This window comes from Phocoena phocoena, chromosome 1, assembly GCF_963924675.1.
Source record: "Phocoena phocoena chromosome 1, mPhoPho1.1, whole genome shotgun sequence".
NCBI lineage: Eukaryota > Metazoa > Chordata > Mammalia > Artiodactyla > Phocoenidae > Phocoena > Phocoena phocoena.
This window is the reverse complement of record NC_089219.1, coordinates 12,607,366-12,616,285: the sequence shown is the minus strand read 5'-3', so window position 1 is coordinate 12,616,285 and position 8,920 is coordinate 12,607,366. Positions and strand designations below refer to the sequence as shown.

Genomic DNA, 8,920 nt, shown 5'->3' with positions numbered 1-8,920 from the left:
GGAAAAGTGTGTGGGTTTTGCGACCCAATAGGCCATGGTTTGATTCCGGCTCTGTGACCTATTTGGTGTTGGACCTCGGGCAAGTCACTTTGTTTCCCAGAGCCTCCTTTTCCCCAGAGTTATCGTGGGAATTGGGGAAAATATGTGGGTAACGCATGTGGCTAGCTCTCTGGTCTTGCTGCATGCCTCTCCTGTGCCAGGCCTGGTCCTACCTCTTCCCCTGAGCCAGGCCCTCTGCATGACAGACTCCACGTGGGCTGCTGAAGAGGCAGTTAGGTAATGGGCTTGGTGGAACTTTGATTGGATTTCTTTTCTGGGAACACAGCATTTGATGCTCCTCACTTGGTACCCTCGTTGGCCCTGGCACAATGGACAACAGAAACACCCAGATGTACGTGGAGTGTAGAATCAAGGCTCCAGAGGCCCAGCCAAGTCCTGGCCTGAGGACTGCCAGCAACAGGGCTGGTGTTGAGCCCACCATATCAGAAGTCAGCCAGGTAGGGACCTGCATCTCTACTCCCAAAAGCCACCTTTCCTTTCCCCTGCCCAGGTTTCCTTCCCTCCCCAACTGCTTTAATTAAGCCTCTATTACAAGTGGCACAAAACTCAATTCAAACTGGATTAGGCAGGAATGAGAACACATCAGCCTGCGTAACTGACAAATCTACCTGTAGACTTCAGGTATGGCTGGATCAAGGTGCTCAGTGAGTGTCTCTCGGCTCTGCCTTCCTCTGTGGCATTCCCAGGCAGGCTCTCTCTGCAAAATGGCAAGAATTGCCCTGGCCACTCCAGGCTTAAATCTTCCCATCTTACATCCTCTGGCTTAGCATTCCTAACAGGAGGAGAGCCTCTTTGCAATAGTTGAAGAAAGTCTCCAGTTATCAGTGTCATTGGCCCAGGTTGTAGTCATATGTTTATCCCTGAACCAGTCACCATGGCAGGGCAGAGTGGCCTGGATCTCTTGGTATAATGGAACCGGAGGTGGTACTCAGCTTGCTCCGCTGAGCCGCGTGGGCCGAATGGAGACAGGAGGTTTCCCATAAAAGAATGTTGGCTTTGTTATCAAACGAGATGCTGGCTGGGTGAGCAAAACAAGAGTTGCCTACTTACTTCCATGGCCTTTAGCCTCCCTGTCCCTTATATCCTTTATTGCCCTGACAGCTGCTCAAAGCTTCCATCCATGACCCTCCTCATCCCCTAGCCTGCAACCTAAGCTCTCATTGCTCCTCTTGGCCTCTTTCCATCAAAAAAAAAAATTTTTTTTAAATGCCAAGTGGCATGAATTGAAGAGCACAGAGAAGATCTTCCTTTCTGTGTCCCCAGAGCCAAAAATGTCACCATAAAAATAGTCAACACTCCCTTGGATTAAGTATCACCCTCTCCCTGTAGCCTCTGTTATAAATCATGGCTTCTCCTAGGCCCCCAGAGAGGGCCTGAAATGGGGGTCTCGGAAGGAGGCTGGGGTAAACATTCAGGGCTTCCTTTACCTGCCCATTTATTTTTCCAATGCGCATAGTCAGGGGGTCTCAGTGGCACCACTAAACCAGCTGTATGACCTTGGGCATGTCACTGCAGCCCTTTGAGCCTCATGGGCTCATGTGTGTCATGTCGAGGATTAACTGGGTTAAGTCCCGGAGGCACCTGACACAGGCCCTGCCCCGTGGTAGATGCCCTTAGTGTTTGCTCACAGTGAAAACTTGTATTATCAACTGATTGAACCAGGTTGCCTGGAGTTTGCTGACTCAGGTGAGGCTTGGAGCTGCCTCTAAGTCACTGACCCAACTAGAGAGTGATGGGCATCAAAACCCAGTTCCAGAGCCTGAGCTCTGAAGTAGCAGAAATTGTGGAAGCCTCTCTTGGAACTTGTAAGGGTCTGGAAGTCCCCCAGGGCACTCTGTCAAGTTGTCCTCAGTGGCATCCCCTTGACCCAGGTACTACTCTGGACTCCAGGTTCGTGCTGGAGCCATCGGTGCTGACCGAGCCTCCCTTCTCCTGCCCCTTGTCTCCTCCTTGCCTCTCTCCAATGTCTTCCCCAGTTAGGCACGGGATCTCCCTGTCCCTGAGGCCAGGACGATGCCAGAGAGTGGGAGAATCCCTCCAGAATGGGCCAACACTTGAGCCAGTGCCATGGGCATCTTCGTTCTAGGTTGTGTTTACAGATGCTGAAGGGATAGACAGTGGGAAGCAACCCTCATCAGAACCAGGAGAGCCAGAGGACGGGCCCAGACACAGAGAGGCATCAGAGGAGGGGTCTCCAGAGCTCAGCACCCAGGAGCAGATGCCTCCGGCAGGGCCAAGGTGAACCGGGGGCTTCCCAGAGAGCAGCTCCAGGAGAGAATCCCCTGTGACTCACCTGGTAGTGGGGGAGAGGAGGGACAACTTCCAGGCTAAGGTGGTTCCACCCAGTCACAGCCCCTGTACTTCTCTTTCATAGCACGAATCACACTAAATAATTATTCATGTTGACCTTTTGTCTGAGCTCCCCCACTAGACCACAAACTTCTGTGATGTGTCTTGTTCAAGGGGTATTTATGTCTCGTTTAACCTCACATCCCTCATGCCGGGGACTCTGCCTGTAGCAGATGCATAATAAATACGTATTCACTGAATTCATAGAAGAATGAACAAAAGAGAGGCTGAGAGACACAGAAACACACATTTAGGTGGAATTATTGTTATTACTTTCTAAATATTGTATATATCTTTAAGCTTGCCTACAGTGAGAATATATTCTTTTTAAAAAGAGAAAATGGAGGGGTTTCCCTGGTGGCGCAGTGGTTGAGAGTCCGCCTGCCGATGCAGGGGACGCGGGTTCGTGCCCCGGTCTGGGAGGATCCCACGTACCGCGGAGCGGCTGGGCCCGTGAGCCATGGCCGCAGAGCCTGCGCGTCCGGAGCCTGTGCTCCGCAACGGGAGAGGCCACAACAGTGAGAGGTCCGCGTACCGCAAAAAAAAAAAAAAAAAAAAAAAGAGAAAATGGAGAGAGAGCCAGAGAGAGGCAAAGTGAAAGACTTGGGAGACTGGTCAGCTTATCATTTAAATTTGATGATAACCAAAAACCTCTAAATAATCTCTTCTACACGATAAGTTAGGGGAATCAATCCAAGCCAGGTGTCAGCACCCCTGAGACAGGCGCTGCGCACCGTGCTGGCAGAAATAGAAACCATTTCCACACATCTGCTTACACAACTTGGCAATTTGTTTAAACTGCTTTAAAACTGTCTTTACCCTCATCTATTTCTAGAAATATCTAGGAAATAAGTGCATATTCAGGTAAAGTTTTATGCACAAAGATTTCCACATTATTTTAAATGCTAAAAAATTGGAAATGCCAGTGTGCACTAAATGCTCACAATAGGGGGATGGTTAAGTAAATTATGATTTTCTATAAAATAGAGAATTTTAGGGGACTTCCCTGGCGGTCCAGCGGTTAAGACTCCACGCTTCCACTGAAGGGGGCGCAGGTTCAATCCCTGGTCAGGGAACTAAGATCCCACATGCCACACAGTGTGGCCAAAAAGTGAAAAAAAGAGAGAGAGAGAGAGAGAATTTTATACTTTCATTAAAAAGCATGCTTATGAGAGATTTTTGGCATGGAAAAAATTTAGATTATACTGTTAATTGAAAAAAGATTGCAAAATTGTATTCGCAATATAACTAGGTAAAATTATGTAATAATTGAAGATGGTATTTAAATTAATCCCCATTAAAAATATGTATGTATATCCTTAGGAAGAAGCCTGCAGGAAATACTCCGGAATATTAAAGTGAGATCAGATAGGTGCAGATTCAAATCCGGACCTGTCAACTTCAGCTTAATGACCCGAGCCTTAAGTCTTCCGACCTCTCTGAATCTCAGTTCTCCCTGATCTTTCTTTTTTTTTTTTTCTAAAAAGCAATAAGTAATAATAAAATATTAAATCCTAACTCTCTTAAACATTGACCTCAAAGTGTCTGTGATTGGGGGAATTCACATTAGTCCTTTATTCTTTCTCCTAGGCATTAAGTTATGTACCTATGGTGTGCCGAGCCCTGTGCGGGTGCTCTGGGAACTACGAAGAAATATAAGAATGTAAAACTGTGCCCCAGTTTGGGAGCTGAGGTGTCCCTTTGTCTGTTCTCCCCAGGATGAAGCAGTCATCTTTGGCCCCCCCAGGAAGGGCCCGGGGAGCTGCAAGCAGGCCAGGATCAGGCCACGCCAGGAAGTGAGCTGGAGGTGCTGCCCTCCAGGTCCCTGCAGCACAGGAAAGGCTGCAGCAGCAGAGCTCATGGAAGGAGACCGAGGACCAACAGGGGAGCCATCAGAACCTAGGAACTGTGGAGGGTCAGTTCCCCGAGAGCCGCCAGGTAATGTCCATGGAGACCTGGGCAGGAGGGTATGGAATGACTGACCCACAGGGGAGGCGAGGGAGCAGGGAATTGTTGGAGGAGACCATGGGGGGTTCTGTGTAAAATTAAAATCGGGACATGCTGGTTTCAACAAAGCTCAGACAGCTTTTCACGAAGATGGCGCCGAAGGCAAAGAAGGAAGCCCCTGCCCCTCCTGAAGCCAAAGCTAAAGCAAAGACTTTGAAGGCCAAGAAAGCAGTGTGGAAAGGCGTCCATAGCCACACACACACACAAAAGAAGATCCGGACGTCACTCACCTTCCGATGGCCCAAAACACTGCGGCTCAGGAGGCAGCCCAAATATCCTCAGAAGAGCCCCCTAGGAGAAACAAGCTTGACCGCTGTGCCACCATCAAGTTCCCCTCACCACCGAGTCAGACATGAAGGAAATAGAAGACGACAAGGGACTTCCCTTCCTTGTCGGAGTGGCGGAGTGGTTAAGAATCCGCCTGCCAATGCAGGGGACACGGGGTCGAGCCCTGGTCCCACGTGCTGTGGAGCAACTAAGCCTGTGTGCCACAACTACTGAAGCCCGTGCGCCTAGAGCCCGAGCTCTGCTACAAGAGAAGCCACCGCAGTGAAAAGCCCGCGCGCTGCAACGAAGAGTAGGCCCTGCCCACCACAAGTAGAGAAAGCCTGCGCGTAGCAACGAAGACCCAACGCAGCCAAAAATAAATAAATAAAAAGAAAACAAAAGAAAGGAAAATAGAAGACAACAACACACTGGTGTTCACTGCAGACGTCAAGGCCAACAAGCACCAGTTTAAACAGACTGTGAAGAAGCTCTATGACATTGACGTGGCTAAGGTCCACACCCTGATCAGGCCTGATGGAGAGAAGGAGGCACATGTTTGACTGGCTTCTGACTATGATGCTTTAGATGCTGCCAACAAAATTGGGATCATCTATACTGAGTCCAGCTGGCCAATTCTCAATATAAAAGTTTTCACTATAAAAAAACAAAAACAAAGCTCAATTTTTTTTTTTTTTTTGCGGTACGCGGGCCTCTCACTGCTGTGGCCTCTCCCGTTGCGGAGCACAGGCTCCGGACGCGCAGGCTCAGTGGCCGTGGCTCACGGGCCTAGCCGCTCCGCGGCATGTGGGATCTTCCCGGACCGGGGCACGAACCCGTGTCCCCTGCATCGGCAGGCGGACTCTCAACCACTGCGCCACCAGGGAAGCCCTCAATTTTTTTTTTTTTTTAATGCTAGGATATTCTAGCATCTGTTTCTTAGTTGCTGAGCACTATGGGACCCTGCAAGATGTGGTTAGAGTATGGTGCCTTTTCCAAACTTATTTGAATGTAAAATATCTTTTAATTTATTTTTATTTTAAGATTTAAGTTTTTTTTAAAAAAAACAAACAGCTTCAGTGAGGTATAATTGACATACACTTGCACGTACTTCAAGTATACAATTTGATGTTTTGGACACGTGTGTACCCACGAAACCGTCACCACAATCAAGAAAACAAACACATCTATCACCCCCCAAAATTTTCTGTGCCCCTTTGTCATCTCTCTTCCCATTCACCCCCAGCCTCAGGCAACCACTGATCTGCATTCTGTCGCTATAAATTTGTTTGTATTTCCCAAAATTTTCCATAAATAGAAGCATACAGTATCCACTCTTTTAGTCTGGCTTCTTTAAATTATCATGATTATTTTGAGAGTCAGCTATGTTAATGTGTGGATGAATGCTTTATTCTTTTTATTGCTGAGTAATATTCCATTGTAGGGATATGTCACAATTTCTTGTCCTACTATATAGCACAGGGAACTATATTCAGTATCTTGTGATAAACCGTATAGGAAAAAAATACGAAAAGGAATGTTTATATATGTATAACTGAATCACTTTGCTGTACAGTGGAAAGAAACAAAAACCAGTTTCTTCATTCTTTCATCTATTGATAGACATTTGGTTTGTTTCAACTTTTTGACTACTACAAATAAGACTTTCAGAAACATTCATGTCTATATGTACATGTACTTTCATTTCTCTTGGGCAAATAAATGCTTAGGAGTAGAATGGGCCATATAGTATTTGTATGTTTAACTTATTAAGAAACTGCCACTTTTCTCCAAGGTGGTTGTGCCATTTTACATTCCCATGAGCAATGTATGAGAGTCCCACTTGTTCCACATCCTCCCCAAAACTTGGTATGGTCAGTTTTTAATTCTAAGCATTCTAATAGGTGTATAGTTGAATCTCACTGTGGTCTTTATTTTCATGTTCCTAATGACTAATCATGTCAAGCATCTTTTCATGCACTTATGGGCCATTTGTATATCTTTGGAGAAATGCCTATTCAAATACTTTGCCCATCATTTTAATTGAATTAGTCAATTTATTGTTGAGTTGTAAGAGCGCTTCATATATTCTGGATACGAGACTGTTATCAGATCTACGATTTACAAATTTTTTCTTCCATTCTATGGATTGTCATTTCACTTTCTGACCTTTTTTTACAAAACTGGGTTGTTTTTTTATTCTTGAGTTTTGAGAGTTCTTATATATTCTGAATACAAGTCCTTTATAATATATGTTAATTTGTAAATGTTTTCTCCCAGTCTGGGAGCTGTCTTTTCCATTCTCTTAACAGTGACTTTCAAAGAACAGAAGTTCTTAATTTTGATGAAGTCTAATTGATCAGCTTTTGGTATTATTTCTTAGAAATCTTTACTCAACCTGAAGTCACATAGGATTTTCTCCGATGTTTTCTTTGAGAAGTTTTATTGTTTTAGGTTTAACATTTAGGTTTATGATCCACCTTGACTTAATATTTTGCATATGGTCTGAGTGATGGATTGAGGTTCATTTTTTGCATATGGCTGTCCAGCCATCCCAGCACCGGATTGAGCTCATTTTTTGCATATGGCTGTCCAGCCATCCCAGCACCGGATTGAGCTCATTTTTTGCATATGGCTGTCCAGCCATCCCAGCACCGGATTGAGCTCATTTTTTGCATATGGCTGTCCAGCCATCCCAGCACCGTTGGTTGAAGACTATCCTTTCTCAGCTAAGCGTGCACCTTTGTCGAAAATCACTTGACCACGTATGTGTGAGTCTCTCTACTTTGTTTCATTCATCTATTTGTCTATCCTTATTCCAACACCACACTGTCTTGGTTATAGCAACTTACTAAAGTCTTGAAATCAGTTAGTGTAAAAATCCCCTTTGTAGGGAGTGCCGTGAAGGACTCTGGTTCTTTGAAACTTCCCTTGGGAAATCCCATTTAAAGAGGATCATCTCACTTTCTGCAGGCTCCCATTCTACCTGCACAGAGAAGCCTGGATATGACTTTGGGCAGGTCCTGCCTCCTCTGGGCCTCAATGCCTCACCCCTCAAAATGATGGAAAGTGGGCAACCTTCTAGGGGTGCTGGGAGAACTCAGTACGATAATGCTTGCAGTGCTTGCTTGAGTAAGGGTTTGACAGCTGGTCTCTGGGTGAGTGTTGAGGGTCAACTGAGAGCCAGGATGGGACTCACCATCTTGATGTCCTTGTCATTGGCAGGACCCAGAGTGTCAGCCCTTCCCAGGTCACCTGGCCGCCAATGAGTCAGACATAGTGCAGCCAACAGAGCCTTGTTGCACCTTGGACAGCTGTGGACAGCAACTGGGGGACAAGCCCCCCCAAGGAAGTGGACACCCCACCCATCAGGCCACAGGGCGCTCTGCCAGAGCCTGACTCAGGGGGACATGAAGACAGTCCCCAGGAGGCAATGTCCCTAATGCCCACGGCAACTCTGGAGGAAAAGACGGCCCACTCTTCCCCACCATCTATGCCAAGACCTAACACACCCAAAGAAAGGTAAGGCATCCTCTGATGGCCCCCCACCCCACTCCCTGACCCCAACAAGACTGCTCTTCTGCTAAGCTACAGGGGAGGAGAATTCTAGTCCTGACAGCTCCTGATATGATGTAGAACTTGGTCAAGTCATGCCCCGCTGGGCCTCCGTTTCCCCATCTGTATAGTAGCTCTAATACCAGAATTCTTTGTTCCACGGGCTTATTCTTCAAGAGCCACGTCCCCACAGGGGATGTGAGGGCATGAGGAGCCCGTCTGGGATTAGAAGGCCAGGGGAACTAAGCTGGGGCGGTGGACCTGAGTGTCCTGGGAGCTGAGAGAAGGAGTGTGCAAGGGGCAAGCCTTGAGCCGAGCCCCTCCCTCACCTGGGAGTTCCTCCCTTGTTTAGGGACAAGGCTGTGGAGATCCAGGCAGCACTGGGGCCTGTTCCTTCACCTGTAAGTAGAGCCACAGTGGGGATGGGGACAGGGTGGGCTGGGGATCAGGAGGATGAAGGGGGCAGAGGCAGAAATGGGACAGTATTTGGAGTCAAACTGGGGAAGGTGTGAGCGTGTGCCTGTGTGTTTGCATGAGTGTGCACATGTATGTGCATGTGTGTGTTTGCACACGTGCATGTGTGTGCATCTTGGGTGGGGGTCAAGGATGCTCTTACACTCTAGAGTCCTTGGATTCACCCCAGGTCATGGCTTTTTCCACATCAGCACGGATTTCTTCCACCCAT

The 8,920-nt window shown here is 47.2% G+C and overlaps 1 pseudogene; it reads left to right on the top strand.

Annotated features, from left to right (window-relative positions):
* The first annotated feature begins 368 nt into the window (after positions 1-368).
* Positions 369-8,206, top strand: LOC136119934 (spermatogenesis-associated protein 21-like; annotated as a pseudogene).
* Positions 8,207-8,920: the final 714 nt, after the last annotated feature.